Consider the following 14,178-nt stretch of genomic DNA (forward strand, 5'->3'; position numbering starts at 1 on the left):
GAATATTGTTCACCAGACACTGTAATTAGGTGCTAGGAATGTAATAATGAACAAGATGGTCCCTGCCTCTAGGCAATTATGGTATTAAAAGAGATAGACATTTAAGTAAGCAGTTCTAATGGAGTGTGATAATGCTAAATAATGAGAGGTGTAGAGCGCTATTGGAACCCTGAGCAGTGTAGTGTATGTGTGTGGGATGGGGGGAAGGGGCAGCCATATCAGCAGAAGCTTTCTGTAGGAAGTGAAAACGTGTAAGCCAAGGTCTAAAATGTGAAAAGTCCTTGGACTTGTTTGGCTGACCTGCTTGCTGGGGAGGCCCGGGTGTGAATTTCTGCATAATTGAGACTCTGGGAGATGGAATCACTTTTCATATTCTAGGGCATTCTTTTTTTTGGCTGCACTGAGTCTTCTTTGCTGCGCGTGGGCTTTCTCTAGTTGCGGCGAGCAGAGGCCACTCTTCATTGTGGTGCGTGGGCTTCTCATTACAGTGGCTTCTGTTGTTGCAGAGCACGAGCTCTAGGCGTGCGGGCTTCAGTAGTTGTGGCATGCAGGCTCAGTAGTTGTGGCACGCAGGCTCTAGAGTGCAGGCTCAGTAGTTGTGGCGCACAGGCTTAGTTGCTCCGCGGCATGTGGGATCTTCCTGGACCAGAGCCCGAACCCATGTCCCCTGCACTGGCAGGAAGATTCTTAACCACTGCGCCACCAGGGAAGCACCAGGGCATTCTTTAATATTGCCTTTTGGTGTTCTGTCTGGGTTCCCACTGGAGCAAATCTTGCCCAGGGATTAGACAGAAAGCTCCTTAACTTGATACACCCATCAGTTCCAATCGTTCTATATGTCATTTAGATTCCTGGCTTCAGTTCCAAGCAGCCTCCTTGGGGAAGCAAAACTTTCTGGTCTTCTACAAATTTAGGTGCCCTTTTAATCCTTCAATGAGTAACTACTGAGCACAGATCAGAGTTTCTTCAGTAGGGAGTTTAGACTTTTTGCTTGTTGGCTCATGGCGCTAGGATAGGCTAAAGCTAACAGTCTTCCTAAAACAATGCCCCATATATGGAAAGCATAATTTTGCCATACTCTATTGGTCAAAATGGTCATAATCTCAGATTTAACGGGAGAATAAATAGACCCTATGTTTTAATGGATGACCTTATGTTTTAATGGATGACCCTATGTTTTAAATAGGACCCTTGGCATAGACCCTATGCTTTAAATCAAGAAAATTTCAGATACCATATCTTTAGTCTGCCAAGATGTATGAATATACATCCTCTACGTTATCCTATAGACAATTGGGAGTCATTAGAGAGTTAAAAGCAGGGGAGAGAGAGTGCCAGAAAAGAGTCTCAGAAATATGTGCCATTCACAGGAGGGGCATAAAACTGGAATCGAGGAGACCTATTAGGAGATACTTTCAGTGCTAAGGAGAAGAGATGATGGCAGCTGTAATTAATGGTAGGGATGGGTTTTGAAGGGAAGAGATGGATTCAATTACTATTTAGGAAACGTATGCTGATGGGTCGGTATGTGTTCCTGTCTTGCATATGTAAAATGGAATATAACTCAGCCATAAAAAGGAACAAAACTGGGTCATTTGTAGAGACGTGGATGGACCTAGAGACTGTCATACAGAGTGAAGTAAGTCAGAAAGAGAAAAACAAATATATTAACGCATATATGTGGAATCTAGAAAAATGGTATAGATGATCTTATTGGCAAAGCAGAAATAGAGACACAGACATAGAGAACAAGCGTACGGACACCAAGGGGGAAAGGGGGAGTGGTGGGATGAATTGGGAGATTGGGATTGACATATATACACTATTGATACTATGTATAAAATAGATAACTAATGAGAACCTACTGTATAGCTCAGGGAACTCTACTCAATGCTCTGTGGTGACCTAAATGGAAAGGAAATCCAAAAAAGAGGGGATATATGTATACGTATAGCTGATTCACTTTGCTGTACAGTTGAAACTAACACAACACTGTAAAGCACCTTTGCTTCAATAAAAATTAATTTAAAAATATTTAGGAAACCTAATCAACAGAATATGAGAAATTGGGGATCAGGAAGAGTCCAGAGCAAGTTCCAGGTGAGAGAATGGTGGGACCACTGGCTGAGAGGAAGCTCAGGGCAAGGATGGAGCCCCTTCCAGACCACAAGTGTGGCTCAGCCTTCTTGGCAAAGCCCGAGATACCGGGTTCAGCTTGTAGCCCTCTTTTGAAACACAGCCAGAAGCAGCGGCTTCTAGCCCGAATTGGGTGGGAAAAAAGATGATTTGGTCAGCATTAATGAAATGTCAGAACTCAGGAGCCATTTCAGTTCTGCTTGAAATGAAATTTCCTTTTCTTTTCTTTTTTGTTTGTTTAGTAAGGGAATAGAGAGTGGGAGAAAAGAGATATTTTTCTAATTCCATCTTATGCCCCTATTCACCATGGAGGGGATTGTGGGCTTTTCAGCCTCACAGAGGGGTAGTTAGGACCCATTTGTTAATGCTCATGAAGCTCATTGTGAATGAAAATTAGTGTGTTATATGGTGATTATTATTCTGACATGCCTGGCACTTCCTTTTCAGTGAGAGCTCTAAGGGAATTCACTGAGCCACCTTCATTAACTTAATGGGCAGTGCATGGCCAGTTCTGTGTACCGACCTTCTTCCAACAAATCCTCCTGAAAGGATGGACGTTTCAAAGTACAATATGACATTAGGAAGGTGATTGGAAGGGCGATTATGGTCTCGTTTCTCTGCCGTTGTCCATTTAACCCCCTGCTCAAGAGATACTTTGAGAACCAAATGCAGAAGATGAAGGGCAATCTGGATGCAGTCTGAGATGAAAGCTGGAATTGGGGACGTGCTGGTTAGGATTTAGGAGGCACAGTTTAAAGTCAGTGGCCATACTATTAATGGAAACGTATAACTTTTGTACCGTGTTCTTGCTTTAAAAAAAACACACACTGTCTCAGATCTAAGTTTCATGGACTCTGAATCCAGAACGTCTGGCTCTCTATCTTGGGAAATTTGCGTGAAGGTTACTTAACCTCTGTGTACCCCTTATTTATAAAATGTGGGTATTCTTATAAGTTAAAAGTTGTTATGGAAATGAATGAGTTAGGGCAGCGCCTGGAACGTGGTGAGTTCCCTATATTTGTTGGCAACAGCGTCAGTAGTACCAGGAGTGTAAGGGTGGTGGGGATGGTGATCAATTACCCGTTCACCAAACATTCAACAACTTTTACTCAGTTCCTACTGTAAGTCAGGTACAGTGCAAGGCACTGTTAGTAAACAAATAAAACTAACCCTACCTTCAAAGAACTCATATCAGTCCACTCATTCATTAGGTCTTTTGTGCATCCATTCAACTGACTGATATACATCTGCTAAGCACTCACTATAAGCAGCACCATGCTAAGCACTGGAGAATTCACACACACACACAGATCTCTGCTCACAAGGGACTCATAATTACTTCATTTATTCACCCATTAATTTGACCTATACAGATTGACAACTTTGTCTGTCCCAGGCACCGTACTAGGCAATATAATGTGGTAGAAAACTGGGCTCTTCAGGCTCAGAAAAATGCATTTTATGACTGAAAGCAACCGCTTGCTAACTTCAGCTCAGTCAGGTACCTCCTTTGGCCTCACTTCCTTCATCTGTATGTTGGTGCTGCTTTCTCTCCTCTAGGTACTTTGCAAAGTCTTTGTGAACAGTAAGTGAAACAGTAGGTGAAATTAGTCTGTTACTCAAATGTCCCATGGGATGATGGAATTTATCAACCCTGATATGATTATACAAGTGTGAATATCTGATGGGATAAACGGAGGATTCAGGATAGAGAGACCAGATATGATGAAACCCTCTCAGAATACCGGAGGTAACGATGATGATCGTGATGTAGATCATGGTCATCATCATGGTGATAACGATAATCATAACATCCTGATGACATAGCACCAAAGCATAATATTGAACGTGAAGGTTTGTTAAAATTTATTTTTATTGACGTATGGTTGAATTACAATGTTGTGTTAATTACTGCTGTATAGCAAAGTGATTCAGTTATACATATATATACATTCTTTTTCATATTCCTCTCCATTATGGTTTATCACAGGATACTGAATATAGTTCCCTGTGCTATACAGTAGGATCTTGTTGTTTATCCAGTCTATATATACGAGCTTGTATCTGCTAATCCCAAACTCCCAATCCATCCCTCCGCCACTCCCCCTCCCCCTTGGCAACCACCAGTCTATTCTCTGTGTCCGTGATTCTGCTTCTATTTCATAGATAGGTTCATTCGTGTCATATTTTAGAAAGTGAAGATCTTAAAATCAGATCTGAATTCAAACGTGTCTGCACCGCTTTCTGGATGTGAGGCTTGGATAAGTTAATTTATTTCTCTGAGCCCCAGTTTTCTCATAAGTAAAATGGAGATGATAATCAGTACTATTTCACAGGTTTGTTTGTATAGTTAAATTCTGTAACTGGATGCCCATTGCTTACAGTTCTACCTGGCACACATGGCTTGGTAATTGGTAGCTATTCATATTATTTTTGTTGCTGTAGCGATCTATTGGTATAGAAATAACATATAAGTGATTACACTCTTCACAAGATAGAAAATCACTGTTCAAAAAACTGAGATGAGAAAGAGCCCGTAAACGAGTCTATGTCCCCCAGTGTAAAATGCACTACACGTAAATATATCATAGAAATGAAATAAAAATGGTTCAACTGTAGTGAATCATTAGTGAAATGCACTGTTTGGAAATACAGTGTAGAAATGGAATAAAAAAGACTTAACTCCTTCCAGGGTAGAAATGTTGCACAGAAATGTAAAAGAGATATGGTGCAAAAATTCCTTCAATCCTGCTTTTTATATATACATTTGTACATCTATTCCACTGAATACAGAACCAAAAGGAGCTCCCTTGATTCTGCATTAAATATTAAAAATAACCTCACATTGTAATATCTGGGAGGTCTTTTGCTTTTGAAGACATTGCTGATTAGGAAGAAACGTGAAACAGTCCATGTTTATCAGAGTGCTATTAAAACATAAAGAAAAAGTGGATTGCTTTCAATTACTCAAATTATGATCATGTTCTAGTAGCAATAAAAAGAAAATGTCAGTATCTCAAGGAACGTCTTAACATTTCAAGCCAAGCTCATGCCTGTAGAATAAAGATGTGAAAGATGGCCCATTCTGACTCCCAGTGTTATAGTCAGAGTCACATATTTATCAGAAACTCACCTACTCTAAGAGATCTGTGGCTTTCTTAAAACCATGCTGATCTGGAGTCCTTGCCCCCTCATTACTGTTCCTGTTCCCAAAGCACGTTGTGTCCACCTTCATTAAGGCATTTCTATAGAGAAGATATTTTGAGATATCAATCCAGGTTGTTTTTTCCATATATCTTGTAGCCAGCACCCTTTTTTCTAGGATTCAGGAGGAAGAATAATCTTCTAAACTCACTGTATTCATGGGAGAGAATTATTTAGCCTGGAGAATACAGAGTCAAATTCTTGGCTTTTAATTTCAAATGAAGGTGCTTGACATATATAACAAAAGAGTAAGCATGAAAAGCAGGCTAACAGGATCACAGGGAGAGGGAGAGTGGCCTGAAGGCTGTGGCCTTATATGTACAAGGATATCTTTGTTTTCTCCCCATGTTTAAGCTGGAAATAAAATTCTATATTTCCTTTAATACAGTGAAAGTATTATTTGGGGGGGCTTCTTGCATCCAGTGTTGCTTTGGAGACATGACATCAATCTATTATATCTCCCCTTCCTTTGCGTGTGATCTACTTTTCTCTTTGAAAGCTTTTGGAATTTTCTTTGTGATCTTCTAAAATTTCACCTTTTTGTGTCAAAATGTGCCCGTGTATGTTTTTAAACCAGGATCATACCTTCTGCCCTTTAAAATTGAGAAATTCTCAGCCAATATTTCTTTAGCTATTTCTTCTCCTGTAATGTTTCTCTTTCCCGGAATTCCTATCTTAAAGAGGTTGATAGTCTCCTTCTACCATTTTAGATCTATTAGCTGCGTAATTATGCTTTCTCTTTATTCCTCTTGGGTGCTTTCCAGGAAGGGTCCTTAGCCTGGTATTTCAGATCAATAATCTGTTCTTTGACTATATATGTTCTGTTTTTCTATTCAGATACTGATATCTTTATTTCAACTATATTTTTCCTGACCATAATGGCCCAATTTTTTTTTTCCTTTATAATTGCTTGTCTCTGCTTTTTGTTACAAATAACTTCCTTTGTCTCTTTGAAAGTTCTTTAAGTGCCTGCTCTGCCTGATGTTTCCTTTTGTCCCACTTTGTCTGGATTGTCTCTCCTATTATCTTTACTTTGTTGATGTTGTACTCCTCATTTGTCACCTGCTTTAGCTCTGTGAACTCCTAGTCCTCCCTTGGAAATTTGAATGAGGGGGAGAGGGGGACAAACAACTTCCTCTTTACTAACCCTCCTCCAGATAACTGTGCCTCTCAGGGACCCACCTTGCACCTCTGAGCAGGGCCATGCTCTTTTTCAAGATGGTTTATTAAGTGTAGAGGGCCAGCTGGTCTACCTGCACATGCTATTAGGTCTTCCTCACCTAATCAAGTCTTAGACCCCACTGCTATTTCCTTGCCATCCTTTGCCAGCCCATGTCTGTGTTGCTTTCGTTCGGCTATGAGCATCTTGAGGGAAAGATGGGAGCATATCTTAAACGGAGGTCCATTCTAGCCCCCATCGGAATCATCTCACTCTGTAGCCCTCTGTGATACTACTTGTCCCAAAACAAGACCCAACTGTCTGTCTTCCCTGAGGCTTCCCCATGGTTTTCAAGGTCATTGCTCAAACCCGTCAACCTCTCTATCATTTTTTGTGGTGTCTCAAGGTTGGATGTCAGGGAAATAGCCAGTAACCCATTAGTTGATCACCTTGACAACAACTAGAAATTCTCCTATCACTGGCACATTTTTTACATCCTCTTATTTTGTAGTCACTGGATGCTGAAGCCCAGGATGCATGAGTTGCACTAAGTAATTTTTAAATGGGAAAAGGAGCATTAGTAATGGAAAATATGAGAAGTCCTTGTTTTCCTTATTCCCCTAGTGGTTTCAAACTCTTTTGCAAGCCGCAGGGGTTCAGCAAATTACCCAGGGGTAGTGGATGGTTGTTTAGCGTTTCAAGCTCCCTTCCCTATTTCAACCACCTGTCCTACTTCTATCTGCTTTACTTTAAGGGGTTTCATGTAAGACTTAGGTGAATAAAAGGTTTCAAGGATAAAAACAAGGTTTGAAAATCACATAGTTTTACAAAGCTATACGGACCCAGCATTGAATAATACGATCTATACTGAAGTTATGAGGAAAGCAGTTTACCAAGCACTTTCATAGATGATATGCCATTTATTTTTCTCTAGACACTTTAAAGAAACACTATAATGAGAATCATTTTTAAAAGGTGATTCTTACAAGGTCAAGTGGCTAGTAAGTAGTAGCCAGGTTTACCTAAGTGTGATTTATTTTCTATATCGGAGGTCAGCAAAAACATTTTCTGAATAGGATGGGATAGTAAATATTTTAGAATTTGTGTTCCATGGGAACTCTGTTAAAACTACTAAACTCTAGTTTAGTGCAAACTTAGCCATAGACAATATATAAGTAAATGAACATGGTTGTGTTCCAATAAAATTTTAATTATGGACATTGAAATTTGATATTATACAGTTTTTATATGTCACAAAATATCATTCTTATTTTGATTTAATTTCAACCATTTAAAATGTAAAATCTACTGTGAGCATGTAGGCTGTACAAAAAAACAAGCCATGGGCCAGATTTAGCAAATGGGTAATTGCTTGCCAACTCTTCACCCATCTGATTATAGCAGGACTAGAAGTAACAGTAATTAACACATATTGAGAGGGCAGCCCTCTAACAAGCTCGGTTCTGGAAGAAATCCCATGCCATGGTTAAATGGTCCTGGTTGGGAAAATTAGGAGCAAGACATCAAGTAGATAAACCAGATTCACTGAGGTAGACGGGGGCTGTGGAGGTAATAACTGCTTGAAGTTTGTTTAAAATATCTCTATTTTAAAAATTATTTGATCTTTACAATATCTCATGTGCTTATTCTTATTCTCTTCATACAAATGAAGAAACAGGACATGTTCTAGTAATGGGCCTGAAGTCACAGAAATAGTGTGTGTAATCAGGATACAAATCTAGAACTGGATGAAACCAAAGTTTATGTGCTTGTCCATCATACCACATTGCATCACATGGGGTGGGGAAAAAGGGGAAAGAAATATAACAATGGGCACGATTATATGCCAAGTTGTGAGAACTTGGCATATTTTCAGGGAAGACCCCCATCACAATTTCTCTGAGATTCACAACTTAGTATGAAACAGCTGTGGATTCCAGCTTAAAGCCTGAAATCACTGAAAAATGCCTTCTGAGTTATTCTTAACAAAAGTAAATTTCCTGTATTAAATGCTTAGAGAGCCATCCAAAATTGTCAGTATTTCACATCTCTGGACCCAGGGTTGAATAATACTATCTGTACTGAAGATATGAGGAAAGGAAAACCATCTTCAGATAAGAGAATATTACCTTTCTAGCAAATGGAATCAAAATGCAATTAGAAATGGTAGTGTTATTAGCTTTTTTTTTTAAACTCGCTTTTCTCTGACACAAGGGGATGGGATACTGATCTTTTGTTCTCCATTCATGATGTCAGCAACGTCCTGCTCAAAATAAGAGGGCCATTTCTCTTAATCGGCAGTTTACTCTGCATTCTAAAATAAGCTTGGCCACACATATTTTAGACCTAGGTCATTCTTGCTCCCCAAGATGTTAATTGTCAGAAAGACACAATGCAAACATTGTTAGACCATAGAAGAATGGAAACTTGTAAAGACTAATAGTGGTTAGAAGAGAGTCCATTGCTAGTAAGCAGATTTTAATCCTGACTGTGGTTCCAAGTTCACATTTCTTCTTGGTTCCAAGAAAAAATAATATTAAATACTGACCACAGTTTCCATGATGACAGATAGGCAGCTAACATCTTATGGAAAAACCCAAATAAACTTTTTGGCCAACTCAATACATATTTTTTTCTATCTTCTAGTTTTCAGAGGTTGGGACACAGCTGTGTTTGGAACACAGTTGCTGATACTATTAACTGAACTTTGGTACCAAGTATATAAAACAGGGAGAAAAAAACCCCCTGCAATCTGATTCTCTTCTACCCAACATCCTTCATCAGAACTGTAGAACTCTAGTTCTGTGAGGAAACTCAGATCACCCCTTCTTTGCTTCTCGGAGGGTATCAACTTGATTGGTCAGATTCCAGGATTTTGATTGAGCCAAGTATAGTAGTGAGCAGGGTCTAAAGGTCTCCTACAAAGGCATGGGTCTCCCGTCTTCTGCTGCCATCCATGAGAAGGCAGCAATAAGGCCACATGTGGCTTCCTTCCTGATGCTGGATGCCAGACGTCTCCCTCTGTCTTTTCTCCTTCTTGTGTCTACAAAGCGGCAAAGCGCTTCAAAAGCGGCAAGTAGACAGAAGACCTGTCCTTCCATAGCACTTCTGGCTGAACTATCTTTCTTCTGTTTCATCCTTCTCTGCAACTAGATAGCAGGAGAAGGGCCACAGTCTCTACCTTTCCTGTGTTCCTGTTCTGTTGCTATTCAATTTTCTCTCAGTGATATTGGCTGGAAGATGGTATAATCATGAGACTCAGGTTATAGCTCAATAAGAAGAGTGAAGACCCCATTAGACCTTGAACTCGGGCCATATACTTTGGGCCAACCTTCCAGAATTCTAATAAAGTGGAACATTGTTCTGTCTTCCATCAGTTTCTGTTTCCTTTGTGCACATACATCTCTCTGAAGAACTTCATAGGGAGAAAAAATATGGTGTAGGATTCAAGAATGTCTACTCCCCAATGATATTAATACAATAATTAATATTATCAAACACTTTAAGAAGACTTTGTTTAATTAAGAGAGGAATTCAATCAGACTTTTAAAGGAGATAGATTACATAAACAGTAAAACTGTGCCATTTTTTAATGAGTTTCCTTTTCCTCAAGCATCATGTTAGGGTTTAGCCTCACTCAAAATTCATTTCCTACCCATCAACCAAAGAAAATCTCTGGTATGTGGTTCAGGAAATAATGAGTATTGAAGGGATATTCATAAATATTTTAAAACTGTCCTTGATATTTTTTGTTGTTGTTATTTACAAACTTGAATTTTAAAAAACCTGCCCAGCTAAACTCACATGATTATTATGAGGATGAAATGCACTAAAAGGTCAGAAAATGCTTTGAAAACTGAGAAATGATACAAATAAGGGGACTTTAAAACAATGAAAATGTTGAATTATGTAACCTAAGATGCTATAAGTCTAACAAATAATCATTGTAGTATAAAAGGAAATATGGAGAATTCATTCCGTCTGCTCCAATAGGAACATTTCTGCTTCTTATTAATCCTTCTCTGCAATCCCACTCTTGACTTTTCAAGTGTATTTAATTTTTGCATTGAGGAAGTTGTTAAATTATTGGGAACAGGGGGTCTTTAAACACGTACCCAGCATCAATGTCTCCAAATTGTTTCATTCTTGCTTTGATATACTTTGTTTCCTCTAAAGTGGGGGGTGGGGGGAGATTGAGATGAAATCAAATAAAGAAAAAGAAATTCCAGAACTTAAAAGCGCTGCTAGCTTGCAGAGGGTGGCAGCTTCTTTAAGGAAATAACTTTCTCTGAAAATCAAGGAGCAGAATCAATTTTTATCCTCTGCTATCAAGCCCAAGTCCAAATAATACATCAGTTGGATACCAGCTGGATCAGAAAAAGACTTTCTTTGTAGCTAAGCTCTTATTCTAGTCAAGAAATATTTCTGAGTGTGCACATTGTTATTTCTTGCTTCAGCCCAGTGGGAACCTCACAGATGTTCAAGAATCTAGTTTAACATTGTAGTTCTCCCCCAAAAATAGATACAATGCTGCTGAGTATAATTATCATCCACTGTAATACAGGGTGGTCCACTCCTCATGTGCCCAAATGCCCTAGTGAATTCATCATCTGCTATGGGCAGAACTGTGTCCCCCAGAAGTCATATGTTGAAGCCTTAACACCTAAACTGATTATATTTGGAGATAGGAATTTTAAGGAGGTAATTAAGGTTGAATGAACAAAACACCAAAACACCAGAAAGCTCTCTTTTCCATTCTTCCTTCGTTCCTTCCTCCCTTCCTTCACTCCCTCTGTCCCCTTCTCTCTCTCCCTTCCTCCCTTCCTCCCTCTCTCTCTATCTCCCTCCCCACCTCTCCACGAGCAGGCACAGAGGAAAGGTCATGTGACAGCACAGTGAGAAGGTGGCCATCTACAAGCCAGGGACAGGGAGAGCCAGAAACAGATACTGCTGCCATCTTGACCTTGGACGTCCAGCCTCCAGATTTGTAAGAAAATAAACATCTGTTTTTTAAGTCACCCACTCTGTGGTATTTTGTTATGACAGTCCAAGCTGATGAATACACTATCTCTTGCTTAGCTATCTCATCAACTTCCTTATGGACCTTGCGGAGCAATAAGAGTTGTCCAGCAACAAAGAAGGAGGGAGAACATTCCAGGAAGAGGTGATGGAAAGTTTGGGAAGCTCACATCACAGATGCAGAGAACGGCAATTGTATAATACCAGTAGTGATGTGTTAGGTAGCATCAAGTGGTGTTTAGGATGAAAATGAGTAACAATGAATAAATTATTTTAGTTCTAGACTTACAGAATCGCAAAAGGTGAGAAGGGATTACTAATATTTTTATCACGCTTTATTGAATTTGGGGGAGATATTTTTTCCCGTCGTGCACCTGGGACACATCGCACATTTTCCCATTTCATTCACTTCAGTGCTTAAAGCTACCCCAACCTGTCATCCAACTCACTCCAATTTTACCTTGCTAATTTCTACTTATATTTCAGATTTTTACTTAGCTATCACTTCCTCTCCAGGCCTCCTTGTCATTGAACCTTACTGTTTAAGGCCTATTTTAAAGCGGCAATAAACATCAGGGACTGATTCTTAAAGGGGCCTGATGATCTTTAACTAGGAAACAGTAAAATCATTTTACCTGTATTCATTTGTCTTAGATTTCTGACTGTTCCCCTGCATTCACCCACTCCTCATTCTGTTATCCAATGAGACTGATTTTTATTACATGTGAATAAACAGTGACACCAGAGTTCTTAAAATCCTACAATAGCTTTCCATGGAATGAAGCCCTTTCATAGACTGTCTATTATTTACCTTCCCAAACTCTCAGTATCTTCTTTTTGGCAAAGAGCACCAGAGCCAGACACCAGTTAAAGCTGTAAAGACAGATTTTATTTAAAGACAAAAAACTATTGCAAGAGGGGAAAAGAGACTTCAGTATAGAACTGAGTTCAATTTTGAATACAAGGAAAAGTGGTGATTTATAGCCAAGGATTTGGGTTGGGAGGGAGAAGGTCAGTGGATGGAAAATTACTAAGAGGAGACATCAAGTGTAGGGGGGATTCTTGCTAAGCAGAACTTGTTGAAGGCAGGCCAGGGTGATCAGATAACAAGGGTGGGAGATTCCTGCTAAATTAACTCAGCAGGGTTCTCAATGTGACTGGCTATGCAGGCCCAGCAAGGACAGGGCCAAGGGTATGGCTCAGTCAGGAAGGAAGCTCAGAGTAGCTGGACTGAAGTTGGGTCCAGGAGAGAGTCCTTCTCACCTTCCACCTGCCAAATCCTACATTTCAGTCATATCACTCCTCTTCCAGTAGGACCAATGGTTCACGCTCCCTCTGCTTCTAGAACTTGACTCCGAATGACCTCTTGGCCTGGCCCATGTTCCTCCCCTTCCCTCTAATCTGGATATCCCTTCAGGTCTCAGGTTAAACACAGTATCCTCGGGATTTCTTCTGATGCCTGATTTCTTCTGAGGCCAGCAGCCTCGTAAAAGTACTCACACTTGACCAGTTAGAGCACATCTCTCCCTCGGCTGTAGTGACCTACGTCCACAATGCCACAAGCTCCTGGAAGGCAGAGGCCATGTCTGCCTTGCTCTGCACTGTGCTGGCAAGCAACCCCGTGCCTAGCACACAGGAGGCATTCAACACATATCTGTCAGGTGTATGGACGATAATGATCATGACTCTCCCTTTATTCTAAATTCCTGTGGGTGTGACCAAACATGAGAACCAACAGCAGGTCCTACACTGGGACTCAGAATGGCCTCTCTTGGGCATCTGAGGCTGAATATTCCCAGGGACTGATTACAGGCTGAGAACAGGGCCACTCTTACCATGCAGGGAGCTAGAGGACTTGCCCCCGTGGATGGTCCAGCAGAAATCCCACCAATCTACTAAATAGGGTGATTTTTCTTAGCACACTGAGAACTACTCCCTCTTACGGCCTTTCACCAGGGAGACTTGTGTCGGGGGGAAAGAAAGAATCCGATATTTGGGGGATTACTGGATGTGGGCTCTGAAGTGACACTAATTCCAGGAGATCCAGAATGTCACTGTGGTCCAGCAGTCAGAGTATGAGGCTTATGGCCAGGTGATCAATGGGGTTTAGCTCGGGTCCCTCTCATAGTGGACCCAGTGGGTCCCTGAACCCATCCTGTGGTTATCTCCCCAGTCCTGGAATGCATAATTGGAATAGACAAACCCAGAAGCTGGCAGAATCCCCACATTGGTCCTGGGAGAAACTTGCTGACCCCTCATCTTTTAAGAAGGGAACCCTCCTCCAGGGAGATGAGCCCTTTCCGCAGGTAGAAGTCCAGGGGTCACCCTCCATTATTCCCTTTAAGGGTCTGATGAATGAAGGACACGTATGAGAGTCAATAGTTGATTGATAGTAAAATAGCATCTTTATTTATCTGTGTAGCTCCCCAAAATGCCATATTCAGGAAAGAGAAAGATGACCTGGAGGATCAGTATTGTGCCTAAAGGCTGAAATTCATGCTTTCATGGGCAACAGACTGCTGAGAAAGATGATGGAAGGCTTCTGTCCCCAACCAGCCATAGGATTTTCAAAGAGTGGCCCTTATGAAGTGTGCTTACTGACCAGGAACAAGAGAACAAGAAGACTAAAATTTTCTGATCCAGGAAAAGAGGTGGGGTTG

The sequence above is a fragment of the Eschrichtius robustus genome, chromosome 17, assembly GCF_028021215.1.
Source record: "Eschrichtius robustus isolate mEscRob2 chromosome 17, mEscRob2.pri, whole genome shotgun sequence".
NCBI lineage: Eukaryota > Metazoa > Chordata > Mammalia > Artiodactyla > Eschrichtiidae > Eschrichtius > Eschrichtius robustus.